The sequence below is a fragment of the Carcharodon carcharias genome, chromosome 2 (genome assembly GCF_017639515.1).
Source record: "Carcharodon carcharias isolate sCarCar2 chromosome 2, sCarCar2.pri, whole genome shotgun sequence".
NCBI lineage: Eukaryota > Metazoa > Chordata > Chondrichthyes > Lamniformes > Lamnidae > Carcharodon > Carcharodon carcharias.
In genome coordinates, this window is record NC_054468.1 from 59553919 (window position 1) to 59574551 (window position 20633).

The following is a 20633-nucleotide window of genomic DNA, read 5'->3' on the forward strand; positions in this document are numbered from 1 at the left end:
ACACTCATTTCCGTCTAGCAGACATTTCATATGTCACCAAGTGGAACCAACTTCCATTACTCAGCATCATGCATGGGGAGAGTGGGAGCTAATAAAGTAGTAATGTTCAGCCTTAAAAGCAGAGACGAAATAACGCTGAAGGAAGGCATGAAATGCTTTGATGCTCAACGGTGAATAATAGTTTTACCAAAACCTCACAGTCATAAAATAAAAGCCATTGCAAAGTGCATTTGAGTGAAAAGACTCCAACGTTGATCACAATAAATACTTATAACATCTAAAAAGAATAGACTTCAGTGTGACAGCATCAGGGTAATCACTAAATTTGACAAACAATTCTCATGAGACCGCATAATTTGCACCTTAGACGCAAGAGTTACATATAAATAAGAATCACAGAGTCACAGAATTGTTATGTGCAGAAGGAGGCCATTCAGCCCATCATGTACATGGTCCATCAATTATTTTCATATATGAAGTGCCTTTGTTTATGTTGCTGATGTGGAACTAAAGGCGATTCACTGTGATGAGATTTGAGTGAGACATAATGGAACTGAGGGACAAGATGGGATACAGTGGTGGGGGTGGGTCATTTGGTATCCTTGAATGAATGCAGGACCTTGCATCACATCCTTCAGCCATTTGATACCTGAAACTTGGAGAGGGAAAAATGCAAAATATATTTACAATATATAGATTATACATAGTGAATAAAACTCATTGTGCATTCAAAACTTCTTAATTTTCCTAACTCTCGAGTCTAATCAAATATCTTGTTACCTTTCAGTCTTCAGTTTTTATATGTATATATTGAAATGGCCTAACCTGTCTTTGTAGAGATGTTTATGATTTGTGTGTTTTCTGTTTTTATTGGAGTGTTTAATAAGTGGTGAGCTTTAAATATATCAAGTCATCTTTTCTCCTCATCTTGATTGGCTGTTAGGATTATTATTCTCTTTGTCCCAAAATCCAAAAATATTCTTAAAGCTGTCCGCTGATGTTCCAAAAACTTTTTTTCAAAAGCCTTGCCAAGAACATTTTCCTTTAGATGAATGATGTTTGCTCCCAAATGCCCTAAACTATTCCAGCTGAATATCATTTCGGAAAATCATATCAAATAATTTCATCATCATCATCAATCACTATAAAAGAGGTAATTCTGCCAGAAAAAATAAATGCTAAAGTGTTATTATAGTGGCATATTAATAATAACACTATTTTGCTTTGTTTCATGAATTTTGCTACACCGTATCATCAAATCATTACTCTCTATCTGAAAGGATCATGCATGTACAGCTATGGAATAATAACATTCAAGAGTTAAATGAACTGCTTTAATTACTTCAATTTTTATAATGCAGCTTGAATTCAAAAGGAGGGTTTTGTTTTAATCAACCTGTAAACAAATGCGGTAGCTGTTGGGAGAAAATATCTCCATCAAATTATAGAATTACGCTTCTCAAAAATAATATTGCACATGAAATTGAAGATATTTCTGAAGTCACTTCTTAACAATTAAGAATACACACACAACTATCAGCTTCTGAACGCCAACTTCCTGTATGAAAAACAGCAGATTCCTTTATTCCTTATTCTCCACCAGAGGGCAATACATCCAGGACTTAGTACACCCTACTGGCAGGTTTTATATAACAATTATTTTTAACTAAAATGTCCTTTTACAAAAAAGCATAAACATTAAACACAAACATTACATCTCCTCCCCCTTTAGCCAGGAACAAATCGGTCAAGCAGTTTGCAGATTCGCTTTGGTCTAGAGAGGAGTGTTGGCTTAGATATCTCAGTTTGTTTGCTTAGAAGTGGAAGGTTCAACAGTTGTAGTTACAGGTGCTACAGTTTTGTCAATTGAATCAGCAGATGTTTCCCAGAAGTCTTCCACTATGACTGGAGATCCCTGGAAATTTGGATTCTTTGATTTGGCTTCTCTAATCTGGTCAGTGTGTCTCTTCCAGATTCCACAGGAAGGTTCAACATCATAGGTCAGTGGTCCTCAATGCTTGAAGATTCTTCCCAGGAGCCACTTTGGTGTTGTACAGTAATTTTGGACCCAAACAGACTGATCCAGATTAAACGCATGAGCTGGTTTACTTGTGTCATGTGACATTTTCTGATCAAATTGCGTCGAACCAATCTTTCCTTTCAAATCCAGACAGAGCAGATCCATTCTGGTCCGCAGTCATCTTTCAAACATCAGCTCAGCAGGAGATATGCCTGTTGTTGAATGTGGAGTTTTAAGATACATCATCAAAACGTTCTTCCGCTTCAACTTCCAATCTGTTTGCTCTTCAATATAGCCGTTTTGAATGTCTGGACAAAATGCTCTGCTTCACGATTTGGGGATGGGTGGTATGGCGGAATGAGAATTTGCTTGATTCCATTGTTTTTCAGGGATGTTTCAAATTCACATATGTGAACTGTGTGCTATTGTTAGACACAATCTTCTCCGGCAATCAAAAAGCATGAACACATTCCGGAGAGCATCCATGGTCTTTGCTGAACTAATCAACTTCATGGGAATAACATGAAGCCAGTTTGTGTGGGCATCCACCACAATTAGGAATGCGTGCCCGAGAAGTGGTCCGACAATGTCCACATGAAGTCTCTGCCATGGGTGGTCAGGCCAAGCCTACGGATGTAATGGGGCAGGTGCAGGAGAAGACTTCATTTCTCGGCATGAAAGGCAATCAAAGAGTCATGGAGGTCTACAGCACAGAAAAGGGCCCTTTGGCCCATGGAGTCTGCGCCGGTCAAACAAGTACATAACTATTCTAATCCCATTTTCCAGCACTAGGCCCATAACCTTGTATGCCATGACATTGCAAGTGCACATCCAAATGCTTCTTAAATGTTATGAGGGTTTCTGCCTCTACCACCCTTTCCAGATTCCAGAGTTCCAGATTCCAACCACCCTCTGGGTGAAAAAATTCTTCCTCACATCCCCTCCAAACCTCCTGCTCCTTACCTTAAATCTATGCCCCCTGGTTATTGATCCCTCCACCAAGGGGAAAAGTTCCTTCCTGTCAACCCTATCTATGGACCTCATAATTTTATACATCTCAATCATGTCCCTCCTCAATCTCCTTTGCTCCAGGGAAAATAACCACAGTCAATCCAATCTCTCATCATAACTAAAACTCTCCAGCCCAAGCAATATCCTGGTAAATCTCCTCTGCACTCTTTCTAGTGCAATCACATCCTTCCTATAATGTGGATTCCAGAGCTGCACGCAATACTCTAGCTGTGACCAAACCAGCATTTTATACAGTTCCAACACAACCTCCCTGCTCTTATATTCTATGCCTCGGCTAATAAAAGCAAATATCCCATATACCTTCTTAATCACCCTTAAGGGACCGGTGGACAAACAGACCAATGTCTCTCTGTTCCTCAGTACTTCCCAGGGTCCCTCTGCCCTCAGCACTTCCCAGGGTCCTACCATTCCTGTACCTTGTTTGTCCTGCCCACCTCACACTTATCTGGATTAAATTCCATTTGCCACTGATCAGCCCACCTGACCAACCTGTCTATATGCCCTTGAAATCTAAGGCTATTCTCCTCACTATTTACCACCCCACCAATTTTCATGTCATCCGCAAACTTACTGATCAACCCTCCTACATTCAAGTCTAAATCGTTTATATACACCACAAACAGCAAGGGACCCAACACCGATCCCTGTGGAACCCCACTGGACACAGGCATCCAGTCACAAGAACTTCTCTCGACCATCACACTCTGCTTCCTGCCACTCAGCCAATTCTGGATCCAATTTGCCAAATTGCCTTGGATTCTACAGGCTCTTACCTTTGTTATCAGTCTCCCTTGCGGGACCTTATCAAAAGCTTCGCTGAAGTCCAAGTAGACTACATCAAATGCATTGTCCTCATCTACACACCTGGTCACTCCTTTGAGAAAATCAATCAAATTGGTCAGACATGAACTCTCCTTAACAAAACCAGGCTGACTGTCCTTGACTAATCCTTGGCTCTCCATGTGCAAAATCACTGACCATGCCTTCAATGTCTTTATTCAGGTGTGGCCACCATACATGTAGATGAGCTAATCCTTGCATTTTGACAATTTCCATGTGACTGAGGTGAAATTCTTCTCACACTCGTGTTTGGAATTTTGGAGGAATAACAAGTCTAATTCCCCATAACAACCGTCTTGCAGAGTCAGCTCAAATCTATGCATGTAGTAAGGCCTAAGCTCAGTATTCACTTCTTGAGGTACAGACCAACCCTTCAGTGTGCACAAGTAAACTTTGCACAAGTCTAATTTGATCCGCTTTAACAGATAACATGTCTTTCTGGTTCCCATTGAAAGCAATGACTTCACTTCAGGTTGTGGAGTTGTGGTGTAACGGAAGTCTGGAAAGTGCATCCGTATCTTCATGATTGTCAGTCGAGCGAAATGTAATTTTGTACTAGTAAAGCAGATAAGATCAGTGTCCATCTTTGAAGGTCCATGGCCTGCTGGAATAAGGCTGGGTATGAAGTGATTGTGAATGGTAGTCGTTTGTATTGATATAGACCTCTGTTTGTGCTGATGGTTGTATACTTTATGGAATTTTCATTCAACAGCATTTGCAAAAATGCCTGTGATAGGTCAAGCTTTGTGCAGTGGCAAGTGTTGGGGTTTGTGACTTTGGGGTAAGCAACCAGATCAAAGGCTTGTGGTCTGTAATTAACATGAATTTACACCAATACAAATATTGGTGGAACTTCTTGACTTCATAGATTAATCCAAGAGCTTCCTTCTCAATTTAGGCATAGTTTTGTTCTGCTTTGGACAATGGGCATGAGACGTATGCAATGCGCCTTTCACTGCCATCAGGAATTGTGTGGGAGATGACAGCTCCAACATCATATCCAGATGTATCACAAGCCAGGCTGACTGGTAATTTTGCAATGAAATGTGCCAGGACTTTAGCGCTTGCTTGAGTCCCTTGGAACATTCCTCACAGGCTTGTGACTAATCCCATTTTGCATTCTTTTTCAGCAGGTCATTCAGTGGTGCTGCCTTGGCAATGAGCTTGCCATAGTAATTCACAAGTCTCAAAAACGAACAAAACTCCTTAGCATTTTTAGGCTATGGTGCATTCACTGCTGCCCCACCTTTCTGGGTGAGATTGAGAGGCCAGTTTCGTTGATCACTTGTCCCAGCTACTCCACTGAGGGCTTCAGGAATGAGCGCTTGCATTACTTACAGCAGATGCCATATTTTTCCAGTCGAGGTTCTCTAAATGAGCTGGGAGGTTTTTTCCGGTGATGAGCATGTCATCTTGGAAATGGATTACACCAGGGAGACCCTGCAGTACTTGGTCCATTGCCTGCTGGAATAAGGCTGGTGATGACCTGATTCTGAATTTGTATTGATATAGATATCTGTGTGTGCTGACGGTTCTATACTTCCTGGAATTTTCAATCAGCAGCATTTGCAAAATTGCCTGTGATAGGTCAAGCTTTGTGAATAATTCACCTCCATTCAGAGCAGTGAACAGCTCCTCAATTTTCAGTAGCGGGTACTGATGCAATTCCAGGAAATGATTAATGGTGATTTTATAATCACCACCTATTCTTATAGACTCGTCATCCTTCATTACTGGGTCTATTGGAGTTGCCCACTCTATATAAGCAACTCTCTCAATTATCTGAAAGTTTTCAAGTCGTTCTAGTTCCTGCTCGATTTTCTGTCACATTGTATAGGGAACTGAACATGATTTGAAGAACCTTGGAAAAGATTCGGCCTTCACAACAAGTTTGGCTTCAATGTCTTTAATAACTCCAAGACCGTATTTGAAGACATCAGTATGCTTGTCTAACAAGGACTGCAACATGGGGTTGCAATGCACTTTATTTATTTTATTCCAGTCCAGCTAAATTTCTTTTAGCTGGTTCCTGCCCATAAGTGATGGACGATCCCCTTTCACAATGATAGGTGGCAACCTTGCTATTTGTAGGTGCTAAGCTGGAGAAGGGTTTTCTCCAATGGGCATTTCTTGAAATTTTTCTCTCAAGTCTTCTCTGAAGCAATAGAAACATATACCCCAGTGTCAACCTCCATTTCATCCATTTTACCATTTATGGTATTGCCAAATTTTAGTCCTTCATCTAGTTTCAGATCAGACTGAATGAAATACAATTGCTCTTCCTCATAGTCAGTGTTAGTTTCATTCTCTGTCTCAGCTGAACTCGCTTCACTTTTGCATTTTGTTTCCAAGTAATGCATCTTTATAAACTGCCTGTATATTTTCAAGTGCGTTTTGTCTGTGTGCTCTTTGTGATGCCCTTTTCTTGGTGGTACTGCTTCACTGTGATCAGTCTTTGATCTACATGCACGCCGTATATGTCCTTTTCTTCCACAGTAGCGACAATCAGTGGTTTTCCACTTACAGGCTTCAGCATTATGCCCTGTTCCATGTTCCATGTAATGTTCCATTACAGTGGTAACATGTTTGAGAGCAAGTATACCCTGACTTTACTATTTTAACTTCGGCATTATTAGAATGTGCTTTCAAATCTTCAACTTATTTCCTGCCATTTCTATGCTTTGCGCAATCTCAAACACTTTCTTCAGTGTCAACTCTTGCTCTCCTAACAATCTACGCTGAATTCTTTCATTTCTTAATCAACAAACCAAGCAATCATGCTATGCTTCTTCCAGATAACCTTTAAAGTCACAATGTTCTACTAATTTTCTCAACTCAGCCAGGAACCGGGAAACTGACTCACTCTCATGCTGTTCTCGTCGCTGAAACTTGAATCTCTCGGCAATAATTGTTGGTCTGGGATCAAAGTACTTTTTCAAAACATCACAAGCTCTTTAAAGCTTTTATCTGCTGGCTTGTCAGGAGTGATGAGATTTCTCAGTAAAGTGAAATTTTTCACTCTGATGACTGTAAGAAACACTGAGGCCTGCTTTTCCTTTTCAATCTCATTTGCAATTAAAATCTATTCCATTCGCTCGACATAAACTGCAAAGTCCATAGTAACTGGATCAAAAGCCTCTGAAGCCCCGAATAATGATGAACCCACCCTCACCACCATTTGAAGTGTTTTGTTACTTCTTAACAATTAAGAACACACACACAGCTATCTGCTTCTGAACTCCAACTTCCTGCATGAAAAACAGAAGGTTTCATTATTCCTTCTTCTCCACCAGGGGACAATACACCCAGGACTTAGCACACCCCACTGGCAGGTTTTATATAATAATTCTTTTGAGCTAAAATATCCTTTTACAAAAGAGCATAAACATTAAAAGCAAACATCACAATTTCTTTTTTATTTCTTCCAGCTGCAACCCACCATAAGCTTGGAAAAAGAATTTATTCCTTCTGTAGTAAATATTATAGAAAAATGCCAAATATTTATGACACTATTCATGTGGCTTCTTTCCTACCTTGTTTTCCCTTGTGTGAATTGGCTAGCAGCAGTTCCTTAGTCCCAGCATTCAAGCAATGCATGGCCACTGCTGGACTACAGCCAATCCCCAAGGAAGAGGTTATGAAGGCCAGACCAAAGTTAAGTCCAGTGTATTGGCAGGCCCTGGCTCACCTGCCCCAGTGCTTTTAAAGGCGCGAGGAGAGTGTTGGGGGGTGGGGTTGGGGGAAGGTTGATGTGGGGCATGACCTGTGGGGAGGTGGGGGGAGATGCTTCTGATGAACACAGGTGATCCCCAAAGGAAGTCTCTCCCATCACCAGCCTGACACCAGCTTGCCCAGTAAAAGCTGCGAGGCTACCCGCTTGGGTCTCCCTCTGCCACAAGTCAAATAGTGGAGGAGATAGAATGAGGCACTTATGTGGCCATTAATTGCTTACTTAAGAGCTTCAAAAGGCTGAAGGGAGGAAGGCCACCTGACACCTCCACCTTCTCCTGTAAAATGGAACACAGGTCAGGGGCAGATGGGTAAGCTGTGGGATGGTCATGTGCTGAACTTTACAAGCCCCCCTGCCTTCAACTGCATTGTGGCGGTGAAGTGGGGTGGGGGAATGGGATGGGGATGCGAGGTGGGGAGGTGGGGAATGGGGTAAAATCCAGCCCAATGTTTCAGGCCTGTAAACTTCCATCAGGTTGGACCAAGTTTGTAAAGAGGTCTGGAGGTGAATGACCCTGGCAGAACCCAAAGGCCGAAGGGAGGCAGGCCACCTGACACCTCCACCTTCTCCTGTAAAATGGAAGACTAAGTATTTCTTGACAGCACAGGCAAAAACATCTTCCATCTGTTTTCTGATGATTGAGCGTAGGCTGATGGGGCAGTAATTGGCCAGTTTCCATTTGTCCTGCATTTTGTAGACAATACATGTCTGGGCATTTTTTTCATTTAGTTGCATAGATGCCAGTATTATAGCTGTACTGGAAATGTTTGGCTAAAAGCGTGGCTGGTTCTGGAGTTTAATTCCTCAGCATGACAGCTGGAATGTTGTTGGGGCCCATGGTCTTTGCTGCATCCTGTGCATTCAGCCGTCTTTTGATAGTGTAGGACAAATCGAATTAGATGAAGATTGGCATGTGATGGTGAGATCCTCTACTAGGCATTTATGGTTGAAGATAGTTGAAAATGCTTAAGCCTTGTGCTGACTTACTGGGCTCCACCATCATTGAGGATGGGAATGTTCGTGGAGACTCCTCCTCTCATTAGCTGTTTAATTGCCAACCACCGTCCACAAGTCGACATGACAGGATTGAAGAGATTTGACCTGATCTGTTGGTTAGCTCAATCAATGCTGCTTCTGCTCTTTCACATGCGTGCATCCTCTTTTGTATCTTTGCCTAGTTAATTAACACCTTATTTTTAGGTATGCCTGGTACTGATCCTTGCATGCGCTCCTGCACTTCTCATTGAATCATAGTTGATCCCCTGCCTTGATAGTAATAGGGTGAGGGGTATGTTAGGCCATGAAGTTAAAGATTGTGGTGAAATACAATTCTGCCACTGCTGATGGCCCAGAGCACCTCATGGTTGCCCAGTTTTGGTGAGGGTGAGGCCCTTGCATTAGTGCTCTCACCACCTGCAGCAAATGCAGTCTGGAAGCTATGTTATTTGGATGTAACTGATTGACCACACTCTGCAATTAGGTATTCAAATAAGGCTAAGTGGTCTCATTGTCCAGATATCTGGATGCATCATTTGTGAATGTGGTTTTCCTCATACTCTAATTTCAAATAATAGTGTATTTACTGAAGGACCTGACAAATTCATATAAAATAATATCGACATTACTTTGGCTTGAATTGTCATCAAGCCCCTAATGGTTGCACATGTATCACTGAACTATAAAATCTGCATTCTCACTTTCACTAATTCTTACTCATTTTTTTTTATCCAGGGCTAAAATGCGGAGGGATAACAAAAAACATCAGAGCCCAAATCACTGCCTTCTTCAGAGTCTGAGTAAAACTGAAATTACTTTCCTTTAACCTAACCCAATCTATTACAACATAATCTAGAAATGTAGCAATGTGAAACAGTTTCTTGTTGATAGGATCTTATTTTAAGTGGTCTAATTTATTCTGCCACATCCAGCATGCTTCCAACACAATGAGCATTAAATCCTTCAGCAAGCAAGGAGAACACGAAAAATCCATAGGCAGAATTTTCTGCTCGTCAGGCAGGCGGGCACCTGACCCGAACGAGCGTAAAATGACGCGCGATGATGTCGGGCGAACATCCTGATGTCATCGCGGACTGGTGCAATATTTCGGTTGGCGGGCACACGTGTGAGTCATCAACTCACCCACTGAAATTTTACAGGCCTATTAGGACCATTGTAAATCTAATTGATTTAAATTTTACTGTTGATGGGCAGGCGAAAAGGCCAAATGGCCTTCAGATTTTTTGCAAAACCTCATCCACGGGTGAGATGTAGTTTCGATCCATCATTAAAAAAAAAACATTGTCAAGCTAATTTCTAACATGTCTCTGCTCATGTGACAGAGCCACATGAGGGGTACATGTTTTTAACATTTTTAAATTCTTTTTTTTGTATTTTTAAAAATCTACATCTCCCTGAGCCACAGAGCTGCCTCAGGGAGCTTTTCCTGCATGCACCCGCGTGCATGCGCTAAGTTCCCCGCTCGCCCTCCTCCCCACCCCAACACAGGTCCGGTGCATTTCACACTGGGCGGGCCTTAACTTAATCAGAAATATTTGGCATTGTTCTTACTCATTTTTTTTATCCAGGGCTAAAATGCGGAGGGATAACAAGAAACATCAGAACCCAAATCACTGTAAATTCTTTGTCCAAGCTTATGATGTGTTGCAGCTGGAAGGAATAAAAAATAAATTGTGATGTTTGCATTTAATGTTTATGCTCTTTTGTAAAAGGACATTTTAGTGCAAAAGAATTCCTATATAAAACCTGCCAGTAGGGTGTGCTAAGTCCCGATATATTGCTCCCTGGTGGAGAATAAGGAATAAAGGAACCTTCTGTTTTTCACACAGGAAGTTGGAGTTCAGAAGCAGATAGCTGTGTGTGTATTCTTAATTGTTAAGAAGTGACAAAACACTTCAAACGCAAAGTTGCAGTCAGCTTCCCGGCCGCTCCCGCTCGCCCCTACCAAGCCCGCCCGATGAGGACAAATTCCTGGCCCATGTATAAATATTTTAACATGTCACTTGAAGCTTCTTACGCATAAGTTTCTGGAAATTTAAGAGATTTGCTAGTTTTGGGTTGTTGCAATCATTATATTATTGGGTCATAAATTCGGAGCTCACCAGAGTCAGATTGGGTCGGGGTGGGGGGGGGGTTGGCAATGGTGGTGAACCCAAAGACACACTGGGGTGTCCCTTTCGGAACTTCACAAGTAAGGGTTTGCATGCCAATCACCCAAAAGTGCACACTTTCTCTGGGCAATTGCCCTGTGCTGGGAACCATTCAAAAATGCAATTTAAATTGAAAACTTTGGATGGTACAAGCAGAATTACATCAATAGTTAATCAGAAAAAATTAGAAGAATTAAAACCTCTTCTAACTTCTAGATAACGATTGTAAAGATCCCTCCCACCCCACCCAGAGGACTCCCTCTACACCCCAACTCCCCAGGGAACCCCCTCAAACCCCAACAAACCTTCCCCCGCCATGACATTCCCCGAACCTCTGATCCCCCAATGGAATTCCTTCCACCAGATAGAACTCCTACCCTCCACATCCCTTGACCCGAACACCCCCTCCCACAGGCCCGATCTGACTTGGCCAACAACCCCCCCAAATCAACCCAATCCCCCCTGCAGGCCCAACCTGACCTGTCCTGACCTTGCCCATACCCAGCCCCTCCTTGATCAAACCCCTCCAACCCCCCCACCCCCCCAACCGACACCCAATTCCCCCACCCAAATCCCCTGAGGTCCGACCTCCCTAACATGACCCAACACCCAACCCCTGACCAAAGTCCGAATGTCCCCACCTCTCCGAGGTCCAAACAGCCCCCCTGAGGTCTGACCCACCCCAACCCCCTGCCACAGAGGTCTGACCAGTTCCTTCCCCCCAGAGTCCTAATTAACATTGGTCCGCCACATTTGCTCCCCCTTTCTCTTCCCCTCCTCTTCCTTTCTTTAACTTTCCTTCACTCCTCCGCTTTCCTTATTTCTTTCCCTTCACTTCCCTCTCATCTCCCTCTTACCCTTCCATTCTCTCTCATTCTACTTTTTCTTCTACTAGTTTTCCCTTCCCCTTTCTTATCTGCATCCTAACTAGCTTGCTCTAATTAACCATTTGTCCTCTAATCCTGCTGGACCAAACTATTACACTTAGTCAATGAGATCAATTGGTTGTTACTTAAAAAATTGGAAAGAGTTACTAAACTTAAATTAAGCAAGTAAAACTGAAATGAATAAAAACAATAAAATTATTTTAAGGTTTTAGGATTATAAAACAGTAAAGCTGCCACTTGAAAAAACTGCTTAGAATATTGACTTAGAATGTTTTGAAACTATTCACAGTCCATTGCAATATGCAGCCAACTGCTGGAGGCTGTAATTGCATGCTGCTATGAGGTGAGAATGCACAATTTGGAAAATTTACAAGGCTGCTTAATACTGTATTCATTTTGATATGAACTTGTCAGTAACAGCAGAGAATAGCTTCAAGTGTCAGTCAACTTTGGAACTCAAACCAGAAATCTCTAGGTTGGAAATTGAGTATTCTGATTCCATTTTATTGAAATTATTTAATGTTGTATTCTTGGTTTTGTGCAACATAATTTTCTATTCTATAATGAAATATGAAGATTATAAAAATGGTTAAACTAATATTGCTACCTAGAGAAAGCAAAGTGCCTGACTGTAGCTCTAGGCAATTTGGGCCATTTGGTTTATTTTAAATTGTATTTTGAAGTGATTGAGAGACCAAAAGAAACATTATTACATACTGCTTTTCATCCTTGGAGTTTATATCTTTCCACGGAGTAGAAGTTGTATCTTTCTACCAACATACAAAAGTTTTCCTTTATCAAGGTAGCCCTTCAGGAAGGACATGAATGCTTGGTTTATTTACATAGCAAAAGATCCTGGGCAGAATTTTGCTGTTGATGAGCAGGGGGCGGGGCCTGCTCGCCGACATGTAAAATGAAGCAGAATGATATCGGGCGCAACCCCCAAAGTCATCCCGGCCCATTTAAATTTTCAGGAAGGCGGGGGTGGGCGCAGCAAAATCAGCTGCAGGCCCGCCAACCTGTCAATAGTAAGAGACCTGCCCATCCAACCTTAAGGTTGGCGGGCTGGCCAGGAGCCCCGGCAGCAACTAGAGAAAACATGAAACCTCATCCACCAGTGGGATGAGGTTTCATGCAGGGTTTTAAAAAGTTTAATAAACTTATTATGTAAATTATGAACATGCCCCATCTCCTGTGACATTGTCACATGAGGGGGCCATGTTAGGGAATTATTTTTTTTCTATTTTTTCTATTTTTCATATTTTTAAAAGTGTAAGTGATCTCCCCGAGGTAGCACTTAGCCTCAGGGAGATATGCGCTCTTTCGTGCGCACTCTCACATTTGCGAAATCTACCCCCCCCGCCCGCACAGGAAGCGCATAATGCTTCCTGCCGGATGACACGCTGGGCGGGCCTTAATTGGCTCGCCCACATAAAATGGCAGCAGAGCCCACTTCTCCAGCGGGGATCGGCTCCCCGCCCGCCGGAGATTGGGCTGGGCCCACCCGCCCGACAGGCAGAAAATTTTGCCCCCTCTGATCTTCAGGCAGTCACACCCTTGGAAATCTATTGGATGGCTGATAATGTTTCATCTATGGTTCCTTTAAGGTTGCCAACTGTATTCCTGGAGGTTTAATTACATGACTTGCCCCTCACCCCAACCATTAGTCGGCCAATTCTTCCATTCTTGTGATGTACTGCCTTCCCATGCCAATTGGAAAGCACGAAGACTTGTTACCCAATTGCATGATGTTTGACTGTCAGCCAAACAGCCTGCGCCTGGCCTCATGTTCAATATTTGTGTATCTGGTAAAAAGAAATGTTCAAAGAAAATGTTTTTTTTTATTTTAATGTCCCTATGATTTTTCTCCTGGATTGCAGTGTCCTTGAGATTATTTTTCAATTTCTGGAGACTCCAAGTCAATCCTGGAGGTGCAGCAACCCTAACTGTTGTAACACAACAGTGTCTTTACTGAAAATGTAAATCAGACTATATCCCATTCAACTTCTGATCATTAAGCTTTCCTTCCTTGTAACTGCTTGCTAACATTGCATATGGTTTTCCCTCCCTTTCAAAACTGTATGTCCTCAAAGTAAAAAGCATAGCCCAACAAACCTGTAGCTGCCCCATTCTTCCAAGAATTTGTAGAACCAGTAATACCACCTCTTAAATATGTTCATACTGATGGCATCCAAGCTTTGAGCTCCACCAAAGCCTCCAACCTCCACCAACACTTCCAACCTGGACAGACTGGGAGACTGAATGAATGAGGTCATGGATTGGATCATGGATTTCCTACAGAATGTTTTATATTCTGAGCCACAGCCTGATAGACAGGGCAGTAGTACGATGGAAGTGAAATGTGCTGCTCTCTTTCATCATGATTGGGTGGATTGGGAAAATACATTAAAAGGTATGACTGTACATAGGCAATGGGTAGCCTTCAAAGAACTATTACATAGCTTACAGCACCCATACATTCCTTCAAGGTGCAAAAACCCAAAACCCGTTAAGGATTGTATAAGATTAAATGAAAAGGCTTATAAAGTTGCCAGAAATAGTAGTAAACCTGAGGATTGGGAGGTTTTTAGAATACTGCAAAGGAAGGCCAAGGAACTGATAAAGAAAGGGAAAATAGAATATGAATGCAATCTAGCAAAAAACATAAAAACGGACTGTAAAAGCTTCTATAAGTATGTAAAAAGGAAGTGTTTGGCTAAGACAAATGTGGGTCCACTATAGACAGAGTCAGGAGAATTCATAATGAAGAATGGAGACATGGCAGAGAAGCTAAATGATTACTTTGTGTCTGTTTTCACTAAAGAAGATATAGGAAATCTCCCAGGTTTAGAGATCCTAGGGACTATGGAGAATGAGGAGTTGTAGGAAATTAGTATAAGTAAGAAAGTTGAATTGGAGAAATTAATGGGACTGAAAGTTGATAAGTCTCTGGGAGCTGGAGGAGAATTTTCAGGAGCAGGCGCAGGCCACTTAAGATCAGCTGGGCACCGCCATTTTACATGGGTGGGCCAATTAAGCCCGGTGTGACGCGCACCCGGAAGCGCTGAATGCTCCCTGTGCAGGCAGGGGGGTTTGCGCTTATTCACTCATGCACGCAAAAGAGTGCGGAAATCTCCCTGGGGCACAGAGCTGCCTCAGGGAGATTAGTTTGAGTTTAAAAAATTTTAATAAAAGAAAAAAAAGATTTTTAGGACATGTCCCCTCACATGAAACTGTCACATGAGTTGGGACATGGCTATGAATTTTATTTAAAACATTTTCAAACCTTTAAAAACCTTCATGAAACTTCATCCCGCCTGTGGATGAGGTTCCATGAAAAATGCAAAGGCCGTCTGGGCTTTTCACCTGCCCGCCAACCTTAAGGTTGGACGGGCATCTCAGTTTATTGTTTTAATTAATAGTTAACTGGCCGACTCGGCTGCGTGACTGCCGAACTGAAAATCTATATAACGTGCGGTGATGTCGGGACGCATGCCCGACATCATCATGCGTCATTTTACGCCTCTGCGAGCGGGCCTTACCCCAGCTCGCCAAGCCGAAGATTCTACCCCTGACATTCTGCATCCCAGGGTGTTGAAAGAGGTTGCTGTAGAGATAGTGGATGCATTGGTGATCATTTTCCAAACCTGTACAGATCCTGAAATGGTTCCTGAAGATTGGAAGGTAGCAAATGTCATCCCTGTATTTAAGAAGGGAGGGAGAGAGAAAACAGGGAACTACAGACCTGTTAGTCTTACATCAGTAGTAAGGAAAATGCTGGAATCTATTATAAAGGATATGATAAATGGATACCTGGATAACCTTGCTCTGATTGGGCATAGTTAGCATGGATTTGTGAATGGGAAATCATGTTTGATGAACTTATTGGAGTTTTTTGAGGCTGTTACTGACAAAACTGAAAAGGGAAAGTCAATGGACATAGCATACTTGGATTTTCAGAAGGCTTTTGATAAAGTTCCCCACAGGAGGTTGATTAGCAAAATAAAAGCGCATGGGATAGGAGGCAATACACTGCATGGATTAAAGATTGGCTAACAGGCAGAAAACAGAGTAGGAATAAACGGGTCATTCTCACGTTGGCAGGCTGTGACTAATGGGATACCACAAGGATCAGTACTTGAGCCTCAGCTGTTCACAATATATATCAATGATTTGGATGTGGGGACCAAATGTAATATTTCTATGTTTGCAGATGATACAAAGCTAGATAGGAATGTGTGTTATGGGGAAGATGTAAAGCGACTACAGGAGGATTTGGATAGACTTAATGAGTGGGCAAGAACATGGCAGATGGAATATAATGTGGAAAAATGTGAGGTTATCTACTTTGGTAGAAGATACAGATGTGCAGAGTATTTCTTAAATGACAAGAGATTAGAAAGTGTAGATATACAAAGGGACCTGGGTGTCCTGGTCCATAAGTCACTGAAAGCTAACATGCAGGTGCAGCAGGCAATTACGAAGGCTAATGGAATGTTAGCCTTTATCACAAGAGGATTTGAGTACAGGTGTAGTGAAGTCTTGCTTCAATTGTATAGAAGCTTGGACAGACCGCACCTAGAGTACCGTGTGCAGTTTTGGTCCCCTTACCTCAGAAAAGATATTACTGTCATAGAAGGATTGCATTGAAAGTTCACCAGACTTGTTCCAGGGATGGCAGAACTGTCTTATGAAGAGAGATTGATCAAACTGGGCCTGTATTATCTAGAGTTTCAAGAATGAGGGGTGATCTCATTGAAACCTACACAATACTTAAAGTAATAAATAGGGTAGATGCAGGTAAGATATTTCCCCTGGTGGGGGCATCTAGAACCAGGGGACACAATTTCAAAATAAAGGGGATGCTACATAGGTCTGAGATGAGGAGAAATGTCTTTACTCAGCGGGTTGTGAATCTTTGGAATTTTCTACTCCAGAGGGCCATGGAAGCTCAGTCATTGAATCCGTTTAAAGTAGAGACTGTTAGATTTCTGATTAACAATAACGTAAAGGGTTATGGGGATAATGTGGGGAAAAGGCATTGAAGTGTTCGATCAGCCATGATCGTACTGAATGGCGGAGCAGGCTCGATGAGCTGAATGGCCTTCTGCTGTTCCTATATTCCTATAATACAATGTCTGCATCCTTGACACTTCCACAACCAATACCAATCCTGCTTCCAGAAAGCCAACTGGTCTTTATGTGTTCTGCAGCTGTGCCCTCTCAGTTCCGAACTTCTTGAGGTCACTGACAAGAAACATATCAAACATTCGCATCAGAGCCACAGCAGTCTCCCAACTTCTACAGTGTATCCCAGCAGGAGCTGGCACCACACTAGATGGCATGAATATCAATGTTGGTCTTTGCCCAGATTTTTCATGTTTGGAAGAACTGGGAGAGGTGCTTGAAATAGTTGTTTCTTTTCAGTGGATCAGTGGTTGTTCAGCTGAGACAATCTGCTGCTGAAGAGATCTGGCTGAACGCAGGTGCTGGAGTCCTTGTACCGCGAAGAAATTTAAAGGTGCTGCACATTGAAATGAACTGGCTGCATACAAAAAAGACTGAACATTGGTCCCCCATCCTCATCAGTCCAACTAACAGATATGACGTTAGGATTCCTAAATTGGAGAACAAATTCCAATATCACCCAGCAACCAAAACGCTTGAAGCTCCAAGGTGGGCCCCGCACAAACATTATTTACAGGGCCAGGCACCCAATTTGCAAATATTGTGATTATTTGCAACTTTGCTTATTTCAAAGTGTCTGGAAGTGCTCTGCAGTGTTTTTGGAGATGTTGTGGTGAATTCCTGGATTTACCAGAGTGTTGCTGCATCCTTGGAGGGGCAGGGGTGGTGTGGGTTACGGCAGGGTGGCCAGGGAACTAGATAGCCTATCCATATTAAGGGCTGAATTTTCTTGGCCCATTAGTGATAGGTTGGGAGGCCATGCTTTTGCTTTCTTTCCACCTCCTGGGGCTACTGTGACTGGGCAGGTGGTAATTCTCAGGTATCTGAAAGCAGGAAATCAGAAGGGGAAGGTTGATGTGAGGAAAGGATGGTGTTGTTGGGGTGGGTTGGAGCAGGCCTGTGAGGGTTAGATGGAGTACCTAGATGTTAAGCCTGAGTTCAGTGCCACAGAGTGCTGATTAGTGGGTGATGGATGCTATGGCACATCTTAAAGTTGGTGTGGTTATGTTTTCTGTATACACCTTGAGGGAAAATTATGCAACGTATCATGTGATCCAGACTCAGTCTGTTTGTTCTGAGGAAGTTATCAACTCAGACATACACACAAGTTCTCCATCTGTGTAATACTGCTACCAACCTCTGAAATCCTTAATAAATGACCCTAGGTATTTTTGTGTTAACTAATCCCTTATGCATGGTTGAGGCCTTGATGTTTTCTACTAAGTAAACACAATATGGGGGTGTGGTGCATTGAACAGCATGAGAGGCTGGTGTTGTGATGGGTAGGCATGTCATGTGAAGACACATTCACTGACCTTGGCCATCTGCTTCAGGTCATTAGACTTCTTGTGGCACGGCTGCCAATTGTCGGCTCCAGGATCTCAGAGTTGATCTCCCTTGGTCATCTACTCCTATTCCTTTAATTAGAAGGGGGAAGATGAGGGTGTCTGGATCCTGTTGGGCCACAGTGTCTCCAGAACTGCATGCATCATTCTGAAACCTACTGTGTACCATGGTGTTCACTTTGCAAATAATTTAAATTGCAGCAATATTTTTGTGCAGCTTCCCTTTAAGAAGAGTGGGCTAGCTGTGCCAGCCACCACCACTCCCCCACAACTGCCATGTGCAGAGGGAGATCTGCCTAGGCAGATTACAATTACCATGAATTGCTAAACCGTACCCCCCACCCCACCCCATCTCATGTAATGATGTATAAATTGTTCTGTGTAGCATTATTTTGCAGTTTAAAGCTGATAAACAGCAAAAACATTATAAGCGAGGGTGTTGTGCAGAGGGCCAGTACTTAGTGATATGTATTTTCTTCTTGAATTATGCCTTGGAAAATATCAAGTGGTGATTGGTGGTTGAGGTTGTGGGTTAGGCTTACATACAAATTGTTCACTTTCTTGTGTTGTGATTTGGTGCACTAGATGCTGATCATTAAGTAGATGGTTATAAGGATCACAAAGCATTAATACTATTATTTCACAGTTCAGAATAGTAATTGACAAAATTCATCATTAAAACATGTATCACTCCCATTATTTATTTTGATTTCCTATCACGGTCAGCTCAGAATAATCCATATAATTTACGATTTCAAAGGTCAGCAACATAGTGGAATGCTTAATTTAACAGCATTCGCATTTGGAGTGGAATCTCTCATTATAAAGTAGACTTCATAAGCGAAGCATTCATCAAGGTCAGGATGTCCAGCACTGCTACTTCAGGGGCGGCATACAGCTTGTCCCCGGAAGAAAAGCTGGTCCAGAACCTACCCACTGTAAACAAAGTCACCCCACAGCCATAACCCAGATGGAAAAACACTAAAAACTGGGAAATGAGAATACTGGTCTGAACTGGTCTTGTGTACCTTAAAGTGGAACACCAGTAAAATTGGGAAATAAGAGTACTGGTCTGAACTGTTTTTTTTCTTCTGGGAAGGCAGCCTTAACAAGGTGCCTTATGCCCCTCAATGGAAGGAAGTCCCACCTTCAGTAACTGCTAGGCAATCTGATTGTCAAGAAGTCCCCGGAATGAAGAGGACATGGGGAGGGATCGGGAAGCCTAGGGAGGGAGTTGGGGGGGTGGGGGGGAAGGTGGGGGGGTTGGGGGAGGCGGGGGGGGTGGGTTTTGAATGCCCGGCGGGAAGGTATAAAGGGGGCTGGGATTACGATCCTCTGGTGACATGCCTCAGATGCATACAGAGCACCCCAAAGAGGAGGTAACTCTTTTTCTTCCCACCCTTTCACTAAAGCTGGTGAAAAAGTGGCCTGCCCATTCTAGTTCATCTTTCGCCAGCCAGCGCATTATGCGACAAAGGCTGATTGAAAGGCTTAAGTGGGAAATAATTGACCACTTAAGGGCTCAACAGACCTAAGGGCAGGCAGCCTAGTGGGTGGCTTACTCATCCCCCTTAATATAGGGACCAGGTTAGGAAGGCAGTGGGTTACCCAGCTGACATATTTTACGTGAGCATCTCACCATCACCCCCACCCTTGCAGCCAAAAACGCACCCAGTGGGGAGGTAGTAAAATCCAGCCGCATGATTCTGATTTTGTTTTGGAGTGGTTCATCAACAGTTTTACAAATTCATAGAGAGAAATAAAACATGGACAATCAGATTAATTTTATGTAGTACTAACGTAAACTGTTCCTAGCACAAACATACAGATAGCAAGAACAATGCATTCTAGATTTCTTGATGTCAGCACAAGAAACTACAGCTGTGACACAATTCTGAGTTCAGAAAAGAGTAATAATTTGTTGAAGTTTACACCAAATTGCTATGGTAATAGAAGCAGGCAGTGGGATTGGTTAGATTGCTGTACCAAAGAACCAGTATGGTCACGATGGGCCTCCTGCTGTGCTGCATATTCTATGATTATGCAGCAGCAAAGTACAGCTTTGCAACACTTACTTTTTTTGAACATAGATAGCAATTTAATTTAAGATTATATATAATCCCCTTTTACTGAGGAGTAAATTATCTTAAGGTTTAAAGCATATACTTCACATAATAGGCAGAGCCATTGCAATGCCGTTCTATTCAGCTATAAAACCTAGGTTTTCTCCATCATTATTTTAACATGTTACTGACAGATATCAGTAAAGAAAATAAAAAGATTGGACTTCTGGACTTTTCTCAAGCAAATTTATCAACGTGGTACTTCACTCAATTGCTCAGTCAGACACTGCAGACCTGTACAATGTCGCTTCCTGATCTCCTAGCCTTGCTGATCACACTCCAAAGCCCAGCTATTCCTCCT